This window comes from Phacochoerus africanus, chromosome 12 (assembly GCF_016906955.1).
Source record: "Phacochoerus africanus isolate WHEZ1 chromosome 12, ROS_Pafr_v1, whole genome shotgun sequence".
In the NCBI taxonomy this organism is placed as follows: domain Eukaryota; kingdom Metazoa; phylum Chordata; class Mammalia; order Artiodactyla; family Suidae; genus Phacochoerus; species Phacochoerus africanus.
The window spans coordinates 127,437-139,673 of NC_062555.1; the positions used below are offsets into that span (position 1 = coordinate 127,437).

Consider the following 12,237-nt stretch of genomic DNA (forward strand, 5'->3'; position numbering starts at 1 on the left):
CCAGTCTTCATATTTTAAAAATGTTTAAATATGTATCAATAATCATGTTCTATTTTCCTGAGAGTGGCAAGTGGGAGGTCAGTTACAGAATGAGGCCATGGTATTAGAGGAGGCAGTAAAAAATGCTGAAAAATGGATGTACTATATGGGAGACTTTGGGTTAAATTTTGGTTCTGGAACTTATTATCTGTGAGATACCCTATAAAGGGGAAATAAAGGAATGCATATAAAAGCCCATTCCTGTTAACATGTGCTTGGTGCATGTCTCTTAATATATTTCCCCACCTTTGTGAACTTAGTGTTTCAAGGTTGACCAAAAGATGTTTGGATTTTCTGCCTTCCATCGAAATTGTATTTTTAGAAGAAACTTTACATTAAAGTTGGTCCTAGATTACTAAACTCTTCAAACATCATGGTAATTTTCTCTTTATAACTCTGAATTTTTTCAACGCGTTTTAATACTGAATTAGTTATACCCAGTATAATTTATTTTGGTCTGTTCTGAAATGTCTGTTACAAGAGAAATATAGCTGAAATATTTAAACATATAGTCTTTTACTATTATTTTTACTCAAGTAAACTTAAGAAAATGGAATTGTGGTGATCTGTATGTGTATTTTTATCCCAACAAAACACACGATTCACATTTTTTTGGCCATGTGGAACTTCCCAGGCCATTGATCTAACCCCCACAATGGGAGGTGGGCAGCAACTCAAGCCACTGCAGTGACAACACTGGATACTTAACTTGCTGTGCCAGAAGGGAAACCCTTTTTATTCTTTTGTCCCAAGACATAAGGAGTGAGTAGAGGAAACAAAGAATAATCCAAATTTGATTTACTGGATTTAACTCTAGTAAAATAATATTTTGGTTTCTATTAATAGTTACAAAACATATATTACATGTAGGTAAGGAATAGAATATCTCAATCAAGACTCTGATCACATACATTTTTAAGTTATTAGTTATAATATTAATTTTTTGATCCAATATTTGCTAATGTTTTAAAAATACATAAAACTGATACTGAATTTCAATTATGTGGTCATCTTAAATTTGTAACCAAAACTGATATATATATGAAGGAAATTTCTCTGTATCTTTGCTACTTTACACATTTAATTCATATGCCTGGATGCATATTATTTTGTCTGCTTGGTCATTTTACTATATTAGTACTTCAAAGTACAGTTATTTGTATACCGATATACCATCTCAACTATTTGGACATGAGAAGGAAATTATTTTTTAGCCAAACATTGAATGTTTCAATGTGATTTAGTATGAAAACAGGTAATAGATCAGGGAGGTAAATTAACCAGTTCATGTAATGGTTTTAGAATTGACATTAATACAGCCAGGGAGTGAATGAATACATGTGTGTTTCCATTTGATTCTTCAGTGAGTGGCATGAATACTTGACCTACTTTCTTGTCACAATATCCTGAAATGCAGCTGGGTGTACATTGCCAAAATATCAATATGAAGATTCAGCTATAATTCCTTTGAGTAACAATATTATTTTTCTTTTGTTAATAAATGAATTATAATTTTTGAATATTTTAAAGTGTGTACCATGAGGTGTCAAAATGAAGAATGTCACAGAAGTTACAGTATTTGTACTAAAGGGCCTCACAGACAATCTTGAATATTTTTAAAGTGTGTACCATGAGGTGTCAAAATGAAGAATGTCACAGAAGTTACAGTATTTGTACTAAAGGGCCTCACAGACAATCTTAAACAGCAAATCATCTTATTCTTCCTATTTCTAGCAATTTACCTGTTTACTCTGATGGGAAATTTAGGACTGATTGTGTTGGTCATTGGTGATTCCAGGCTCCGTAAACTTCTGTACTATTTTCTGAGTGTTCTTTGTTCTGTGGACACCTGCTATTCTTTAGTAATTACCCCCCAAATGTTAGTAGACTTTATGTCAAATAAGAAAATTATTTCTTTTCCTGGGTGTGAAACACAGATGTTTCTTGCTATTACTTTTGGTACCACATAATGCTTTCTCTTGGTTGTAATGGCATATGATTGCTATGAAACCATCTACAACTCCCTGCTGTATTCAGTTAGCATGTCATCCAGTATATATATGATACTCATCATTTCTGCCTATGTTGGTGAACTCATACATGATTCTGGGCACAGAGTGGACACATTTAGTCTATCCTTCTGTGCATGCAATGAAATTAAGCAAGTCTTTTGTGACATCCCCCCACTCCTTGATATTTCTTGCTCTGACACTCACACAAACCATCTTCTCCTCTTCTACTTTGTGGGCTCTGTTGAGCTAGTCACTATCCTGATTGTCCTGATCTCCTATGGTTTCATTCTTTTAGTCATTCTTAAGATGCATTCTGCTGAAGGGAGAAGAAAAGTCTTTTCTACATGTGGCCCTCACTTAACTGGAGTGTCAATATTTTTCATGGCACTGTTCTCTTCATGTATATAAGACCAAATACCAGCTATTCTTTGGACCATGACATGATAGTGTCAATATTTTACAGCATTGTAATCCCCATGCTGATTCCTATTATATACAGTTTAAGACACAAAGATGTCAGTAAGGCAATGAAAGAGTGTCTGGGGAAAATTGGTTTGTCAACAATGTATATTTTACCTGTATAAATTAAATGAAAAAAAATTGAGACTGATGTTCTGGGCCTCAATATCAAGAAGAGATGAAAATATTTTAATTTATGAATATTTCTTTTCTTCTGGGATATTTAAAGATAAAGATAAAGATAATAGTCAACCCTCTACAGAAAAAACTATTATATATTTGCTTCTTAATATGTTCTATTGATATATGTATCCACAGAAACATATGCATGTGTATATATGTGTATATGTGTGTAGAAGCTATAGTGATTAATATAACACACGCATATGAGCATATCTGTATGTAGTCTTAATTTTATAATGTGCACAACCCAAATATCCATTGACAGATGATTGGATTAGGAAGCTGTGGTATATATAAACAATGGAATACTACTCAGTCATAAAAAAGAATGAAATTATGTCATTTGCAGCAATGTGGATGGAACTAGAGACTCTCATCCTTAGTGAAGTAAGTCAGAAAGAAAGACAAACACCATATGACATCACTTATATCTGGAATATAATACATGGCACAAATGAAGCTTTCTACAGAAAATAAAGTAATGGACTTGGAGAATAGACTTGTGGTTGCCAAAGGGGAGAGGGAGGAAGTGGGGTGAATTGGGATCTTGGTGTTAATAGATGCAAACGATTACTTTTGGAATGTATTAGCAATGAGATCCTGCTGTGTAGCACTGGGAACTATATCTAGTCACTTATGATGGAGTATGATAATGTGAGAAAATAGAATGTATAGATGTATGTGTAACTGGGTTAACATGCTGTACAGTAGAAAAAAAAATTGTATTGGGGAAATAACAATTAAAATTAAATAAATAAATTAAAAATAAACATAAAAATAATGTTGTGCATTATTTTCTTTTATCTCCATATAACTCAGATATGAAGGCACCAATGTTTGCATTTATAAATAACATCACAATTATATCTGACAAGGCTAATTGAATAACAACTAATCAATAGGAAAATGAAAGCTCAAATGATCTCATACTACTTTGTGTGGAATCATTGGCATCTGGCTCCACTTCAGAGAACTCTACCTCCATCCTTAGATTTATGCATTGTCAGCAATCAAATCCCAACTTGTGGTTTTGGGATCATACACAATATGTGCAAATTCAAATAGGTCTTTAATGTCAGAAAAATTAGGGAATGGTAGATAGCTAAATGAATTAATATGGACAAGTCCAATATCATACACATTAATATAAAAAGTATTTTGCAGAATGACATTCCCTTGATGATGTAATTTAATTAAAAAACATGCATAAAATTATATTGTTCTCTTAATGGGTATATAAGTACATAGTTAACTAAATACAACTTTTTTAGAAATGCAAATTGAATATGGAGAGTAATTCTGCTAAGAAAGTAAGTTAACTTGATAGGATCTGAGCCAAGATTAATAGGAAGGGAACAGAGTATACAAAGAGTTTCAACTTTATTTAAAAAAATAACTTTTATTCTAAAAAGGCTAATTAATGTGAATGTGGAAAGTCAATTTTTTTCCTATGTTATATTCACTTTTTAAAAAAAGTATTTTTAGGAGTTCCCATCATGGCTCAGTGGTTAACGAATCTGACTAGGAACCATGAGGTTGTGGGTTCAATCCCTGGACTTGCTCAGTGAGTTAAAAAGATCAAGCATTGCCATGGGCTGTGGTGTGGGTTGCAGACATGGCTCAAATCCTGCATTGCTATTGCTCTCATGTAGGCTGGCAGCTACAGCTCTGATTTGGCCCCTAGCCTGGGAACCTCCATATGCCTCAGGAGCAGCCCAAGAAATGGCAAAAAGGAAAAAAAAGTATTTTTAGGAAAATATATAAATTTTTAATATTTTTCAGAGTATTTGAAGTTGGTAGAAACCCCTTTGTGAATTTCTTAAGTAGAATAATTTGCAAATTGCAAACAATATAAATTTGCTAAATTTGAAATTTATATAAATCATTAGATAAAATAAAGACATTTGAAAGACAATTATTTTGAGTTCCTGATGTGGCACCGTGAGTTACATTCTCTGCATTTCCACAGCTGTGACATAGTTCACAGCTGCAGCTTGGATTTGATTCTTGGCCCAGGAACTACCATATGCTTCAGGTGCAACAACAAAACAAACAAACAAAAACCCCCACTATTTTATTGCACATAACAGACAAAATTTAATACAACAAAATTTATGATAGAGAATACATGCAAATTTTATGAGAAAAATATAAAATTGAGAACTTCACTGAAAAAGACACAAATAACAAACATGCTAATTATATTTAAATTTATTTTTAAATAATTTGTGGTTACATTTTATTTATTTATTTATATATTTAAAATTTTTTTTTGTCTTTTTGCCTTTTCTACGGCCACTCCCATGGCATATGGAGATTCCCAGGCTAGGGGTCTAATCATAGCCATAGCCACCAGCCTACACCAGAGCCGCAGCAATGCAGGATCCAGGCTTCATCTGCAACTTACACCACAGCTCACAGAAATGCCAGATCCTTAACCCACTGAGCAAGGCCGGGGATTGAACCTGCAACCTCATGGTTCCAAGTTGGATTTGTTAACCACTGAGCCATGATGGGAACTCCTAAAAATGAGGGAACTCCTGTGGTTACATTTTAAAGAGTATAACTCAGCAAAATTATTGTGTAACCATATCTCTATCTACTATCATTTCAATATCTCCTAAGTACCCATGACATAATTTCTCAACATTAATCCCTCCCCTCCAGCTGCTGACTACTGTCAATATGCAGTCCTATCAATTTATCTATTCTGGGTATTTTGTACTAAGCTTCACCTCTTATGCATGGCTTCTTTCAATCAGCATGTTTTCAAATTCTTACCTGTTTTAACATAATGATAATTTTACCAGTCCTTATTTTATTGTGGTTTTGTGGTTCCACATGATTTTCAGGATTGTTTCTCTATTTCTGTAAAAAATGAAATTGGGTTTTTAATGGGGATTTCTCTGAATCTGTAGAAAAATTTTGGGTATGTGTATGTTAACAATATTAAATCTTCCAATCCATGGACACAGGACAGCTTTCCATTCATTTGTCACTTCCTTAATTGCTTTGCTCAATGTTTTGTAGTTTTCAGTTGATACACCTTACACTGTTGTTGTCAAGTTTGTGACTAGGTACTTTACTGCTTTTTGTCAGATATTTCATCACCTTTTTTGTGGATTAATAACATCCAATTGTATACAATACTGAAATGTGTTTATCCAATTCATCTTTTGGTGGACATTTGACATCAGCCCATCTTTTGACTATTGTGAATAGCACTGCATGTACATGTCCTTGTTTGATTATCTTCTTTCAAATCTTTTGAGTATATAAGTAGGTGAATTGTGGGGTCTTATGGTAATTTTACACTTAACTTTTAAGGAAGCACCAGACTTTTTTCCCACAGCAGCTGAACTATTTTGTATTTAACATTCTCAGAATTTAATACACAGAGAAACCATTTTTTTCCATATCCTCAACAATATTTACTATTTTCTGTTTTACTTTTTGTTTCTTTAATTTGGTGGCAATTGGTGTCTCATTGTGGTTTTGATGTACATTCCCCTATTTTCTGATAATGTTGAATATCTTTTCATGTCTTCTTGGCCACTTCAATACCACTTTGGAGGAAAAAAAATTAAGTCATTTGCCTATTTATAATTTTTCTTTTGCTTTTCGTTATTTAGTTTTAGGAGTTCTTTATTTAGAAATTCAACCTTTGTCAGATACAAAGATTTTTTTCCATTTCATAGATTGTCTTTGTACTTTCTTGATGTCTTTCGATGCTCAAAATATTTAATTTTAATAAAATCCAATTTATCTATATTTTCTTTTGTTGGTTGCAATTTTGGTTTCATGTGTAAGAATATATTTACAAATCCAAGTCATGTATATATACTTATTTATTTTTTTCTAGCTTTAGCAATTTTATTTAGGTTGTTGATCCATTTTGAGTTAATTTTTGTGTATAAGTTAGGGGTTTGACTTTAGTAATTTGTTTGTAGATATTCAGTGTTTTATATATATATATATATATATATATATATATATATATATATAGTATCCAAGAACATAATAGTAAAAGCATTTTTAAGAAAAAAGAATATGGTTGTAACGACATATTGCCAAGTGAAAAAAGCTAGTCATAGAAAGACAAATACTGTTTTATAGCATTTGTGTGAGTCAAACACATATGAGCAAAGAGTAGAATGGTGGTTGCCAGAATCAAAGGGAAGGGGAGATTTGTGTTGACAGCCCATAGGTATAAAATTTCTGTTGTGTATGATAACTGAATTCTAGAGATCTGTTATACAGCATTGTATCTACAGTTAACATCACTGTATTGTATACTTAAAAATTTGCTGAGGATAGGTATCTTCTTTAGTGTTCTTACTACAATAAATATAAGTTAAATGATTTGGAAAATATATTAATGTTAAGTTATTTCATAGTAGTTTGCCTCTAGATGTGGTAGAGGGAGTGAGAATGGAAGAGCTTGAATCAATGGAAATTTAATTTATATATAATTATGTGTTACTTTAAAATAATGAATCATAAGATAAATCTGTTGTTTGTGTGATGGAACTACAGTGTCAGCCATTTTTTTCAGCAAATTTATTTATGTGTGTGAATGTCTTACAAATATTTTGAAAAGTGAAATTTAGTGATCCAGTGATGGTAGTGTCTTACAGTTTTGTCTGGTTGACCAAGATATGTTTACAAATAGCATACTGAAGACTCAGGAAATAGAAAATACCTCTTGTTCAAGGAGTACTAAGCAACAAATGAGAGATAACTTTGTGAAATAAAGCATCAATAATAATGGAAATTATAAAATAAATACTTGAAAAATCTTTACCATGTTATAGAATGCTAAATTCATGAAATTGTTGGTAGAGCTGATAAGGGAATGACAGTATTGTCAGCTGATTCTGCTACAGGCGGTGTCTTTGGTCACATAAAACAACATACAAGGAACATTACAGAAGATGGAACAACATAACTTTCAAGAGTGTATCTTTTCAAACTATGCAACTGGCAAGGGCTTAATCTCTAAAATATACAAACAACTTATACAATTCAACAGCAAAAAAGCCAACAACCCAATTGAACAATGGGCAAAATACGTGAATAGACATTTCTCCAAGGAAGATATACAGATGGCCAACAAGAACATGAAAAAATGCTCAACATCCCTGATTATTAGAGAAATTCAAATCAAAGCTACCATGAGATACCACCTCACACCAGTCAGAATGGCCATCATCACTGATAAGTTCACAAATAACAAATGCAGGAGGGGGCATGGAAAAAAGGGAACCTCCTGTAATGTTGGTGGGAATGTAATCTGATACAACCATTATGGAGGACAGTATGAAGTTACCTTAGAAAACTATACATAGAACTATGATATGACTCAGCAAACCCACTCTTGGACACATCTCCAGACAAAACTTTCTTTGAAAAAGACACATGCACCTGCATGTTCATTGAAGCCCTATTCATAGTATCCAAGACATGGAAACAACCTAAACATCCACCAACAGATGATTGGATTAGGAAGGTGTGGCACATATACACAATAGAATACTACTCAGCCATAAAAAATAACAAAATAATGCCATTTGAAACAACAACATGAATGGAAATAGTGACTCATGCTGAGTGATGTAAGTCAGAAAGAAAAAGACAAATACCATGTATCACTTGTATCTGGAATCCAACATATAGCACAAATGAACATTTCCACAGAAAATAAAATCATGGACTTGGAGAATAGACTGGTGGTTGCCAAGGGGGAGGGGGCAGGAGTGGGAGGGATGGGGTACTTGGGGTTAATAGATACAGACTATTTTTTTTGGAATGAATTCGCAATGAGATCCTGCTCTGTAGCACTGGATACTATGTCTGGTCACTCATGATGGATCATGGTAATCTGAGAAAATAGAATGCATACATGTATGTGTAACTGGGTCACCATGATGTATAGTAGAAAACTGAAAGAACACTTTAAACCAGTTATAATGGAGAAAAATAAAAATCATAAAAATTCAAATAAAAAAGTTATGGACTAGAAAATACCACACAAATGTAAAATTAAGATGTATTATCGATATTTAATGACAACATTCTCATATGCTGAAAGGAAGCTCACAGGATTGTGAGAAAAAATATATTCTCCATCCAAATAATTTTAAATAAATCTAGAAATTTTACCTTGTATAAGTGTCCTAACAATTTCATAAAAAATTGTTATTCATTGTCTAACTACCACTTTCATTTTGACTTTATGTTGTAAATCATCTGATTTTTATGGCAAATACACTAATGTTTGTACTTCACACAAGAAGGGAGGCTTTGCATTCAGTATTAATTCCAATATTCACATTAAACTGAATATAAGGGCCAGAATCATGTGCTTTATAACTGCTGGATTTTTCCCATCCCAGGGCCATCAGCAATGCTCCTCAGAAAATATAGGGTACAATTCAAAACAATTCAACCAAAGGGTGGAGTCATTGCATTTAAGTTACTCAATATATTACCTAAGCACCTTCCTAGGATATCTCCACATTTTCACTCTTCGGGTAATATTTTTGCACAGATATTTGACTAATGAGCCTTCAGTTTGTCTTTCTGTGGGAAATCAGACCTGTACCTGGGAATTCTTGTTCTCTTGTTCAGGGACTGGGCCTGAGAACAGAGATTTCAGTGTGAAGGTCTTCAGGGACTTTCAGAAACCTGTAAAAACCCTGAGACACCCTTAGGAGTGGTCTCAGCTGATCTCTGTGTTCAGATAGGTAACACCAAATACCTTACTTGTTACTAATTCTGGATGAGAAGAGCCAGTATTTTGGAACTGTCACCGTGAATTAGACTTAGAGCAGAGATGGTATCTACTCTGTTCTCTTTTCCAAGTCACTCACATTTGTGTCCACTGAATGCTAAGTGGAAGTGGTAGTGAAACAATTTAAGCAAGAGTTTCTATCATCTCTATTGATAAATTAGACTGTTTGAGCCTTTGTACAGTGTAATGACTAGTCATCACTGGGAGTATATTTCCCCTTAGCATAAAAAGGAGTGTGTTCTGCCATAGAATGGGCAGAATTGAAGGATTTTTTTTTTTAGAGGTGCTATACCCAGATAAGAAACTTCTTAAGCGTCTTTGAAATACAGGATTCTATGTCTCCAAGAAATATGTCTTAAGTTATTTAATGTCAGCAAACACAAGTTTTCTCTGCTTCCTTCTTTCTATATTGTCCAGTGTGATAAACCCTAGGATGGAAAGAGTCCCTGGTGTCAACAGTCAGTCTCTCTATTGCTAGTGGACCCTGAGAGCCCATGTTGAGTTTCTGTGTTTGTCCCTAACACAATCCACATCTATTTCTATAGTTAGAGACCAATAGACCATAGTCCTGATATCACATCAGAAACTATTGAAAATTAATTTCCAGTAAATAATGAGATAGTGATTAACATTATCTATCTTTTAAAATTGTATTTACTCAAAATTCATTATTAAGCACATTATTATTTTTTCAAAAATGAATAAAAACTATTTGGAAAAATTCAAAGAGCTCTTCTAAAGAACAAAAGCTAAATCAAAAAAGAGTCTAAAGAAATAGGAAAAAACTGGGGCTGTTTTGCAGAAACTTTATTTCAATGACATAAATTTACCAAATTAAAAAAATCCTTGCTATGTCATCAGTTACATTTCACCAAAAAACTAATTAATAATAGGTAAGAATACATACAAATGCTCTCCTTTTAATAGTTAATTGCACAAATTCAGAGGCAATTGCAATCAATGCTCTTTTTTTTTTTTTTTGCTATTTCTTTGGGCCGCTTCCGTGGCATATGGAGGTTCCCAGGCTAGGGATCTAATTGGAGCTGTAGCCGCTGGCCTACGCCAGAGCCACAGCAACGCGGGATCCGAGCCGCGTCTGCAACCTACACCACAGCTGACGGCAAAGCCGGATCGTTAAGCCACTGAGCAGGGGCAGGGACTGAACCCGCAACCTCGTGGTTCTTAGTCGGATTCATTAACCACTGTGCCACGACGGGAACTCCAATGCTTTTTTTTTATCTGGGCAAATTAAGGATAAATTTATTTAACATAGTATCTCAAAGTGAAACATGCACTGAGTTGCTTTATGTATAAGAAACAAACAAAAAAACAAAATCATAATATCATATCATTAACAAACATCCTATACAGTGTCTTTGAGAAAGTGAATCTCATTGAGCCTAAATTGTCTCATCAGAAATACAAATATTTATATCCACCTTATTGGTCACTTCTGTAGAATAATGAAATCATTATTTCAAAGAGCCTGGTATGTTCTGGGCATAGAGTACATTATATGCTCAATAATGTTAGCCCCTCCTTTGTTCATTTCTCTGTACAAGCAAAATAAACAGATTGAACTATACCTTATGCATTTCTGTACATCAAAACAGGCTTTAATCTATTTAAAGAAAAGAAGTATAGGTATTGTTTTAATTAAGAAAGGAAAAATGGGTCTTCCTGTTGTGACTCAGAGGGTTAAGCCCTTGATGTGGTCTCTGTGAGTTTTGGGTTCAATCTCCAGCCTCACTCAGTGGAGTAAGGATCCAGTGTTGCCACAAGCTGTGGCGTAATTTGCTGATGTGTCTTAGATTCATTGTTGCTGTGTCTGTGGCATTGGCTACAGCTGCAGCTCTCAGTTTCAACCCCTGGCCCAGGAACTTCAATATGTTTCAGGTGTGGCCATAAAAAGGAAAAAAAAAAGTAGAGAAATGAAAGAAAGGAATTCCAGAAAAAAAATAAAGATGTGTCTAAGCAGCTAAAAGAGAGAGGGATAGAACAGGACTGCTTCATTTGGTCAAAGAAATGAAATGTGATTTAATAAAAGCTCTTTCAGAATTTCTCAATGATTATAAGAAGGGACAGTATTGAAGTGTAGGTCTACTTTTTGGGACTGAATCAGAATAGTGATATAATGAATGTTAAGGAAAAACCCAGGATATTGAATGTTTTCCCACAGAAATAACAAAATACAAGGATGGTGACGAGATGAGCTGGAAAGAAGGCCTGTAGCATCTAAAGAAAAAAAATACAACTAGATATCACTATAGCTCATAATCATCATATAGGTAGCTCTATTTTATCACTAGAAACACAAACACAGAGTTACCCTCATGGCTCAGGGGAAACAAATCTGACCACTATCCATGAGGACACAGATTTGATCCTTGGCTTCAGTCAGTAGGTTAGGGATCCGGTTTTGCTATGAGCTGTGGTGTAGGTCACAGACATGGCTGAGATCCTACATTACTGTTGCTGTGGTGGGCAGCAGCATCTTTGATTGGATCCCTAGACTGGGAACCTCCATATGCTTTGGGTGTGGCTTTAAAGAAAAAATAAGAAGAAACACAAACATACACAGAGGCATGTATATGTAGATACATACATACACATGTATACATGCAGGTACATATTCATTGAATTTATATTAATATAATATGTGTATGAAAATACAATCATAAAATAAATTTATCCAATAAAACCATATCCTACAATGGATAAGTACATGAACAGCTTGGTCAAGCAGGTTTA

The 12,237-nt window shown here is 33.9% G+C and overlaps 1 pseudogene; it reads left to right on the plus strand.

Moving 5' to 3' along the window:
• The first annotated feature begins 1,682 nt into the window (after positions 1–1,682).
• Positions 1,683–2,635, plus strand: LOC125112940 (olfactory receptor 5T2-like; annotated as a pseudogene).
• The last annotated feature ends 9,602 nt before the right edge of the window (positions 2,636–12,237 follow it).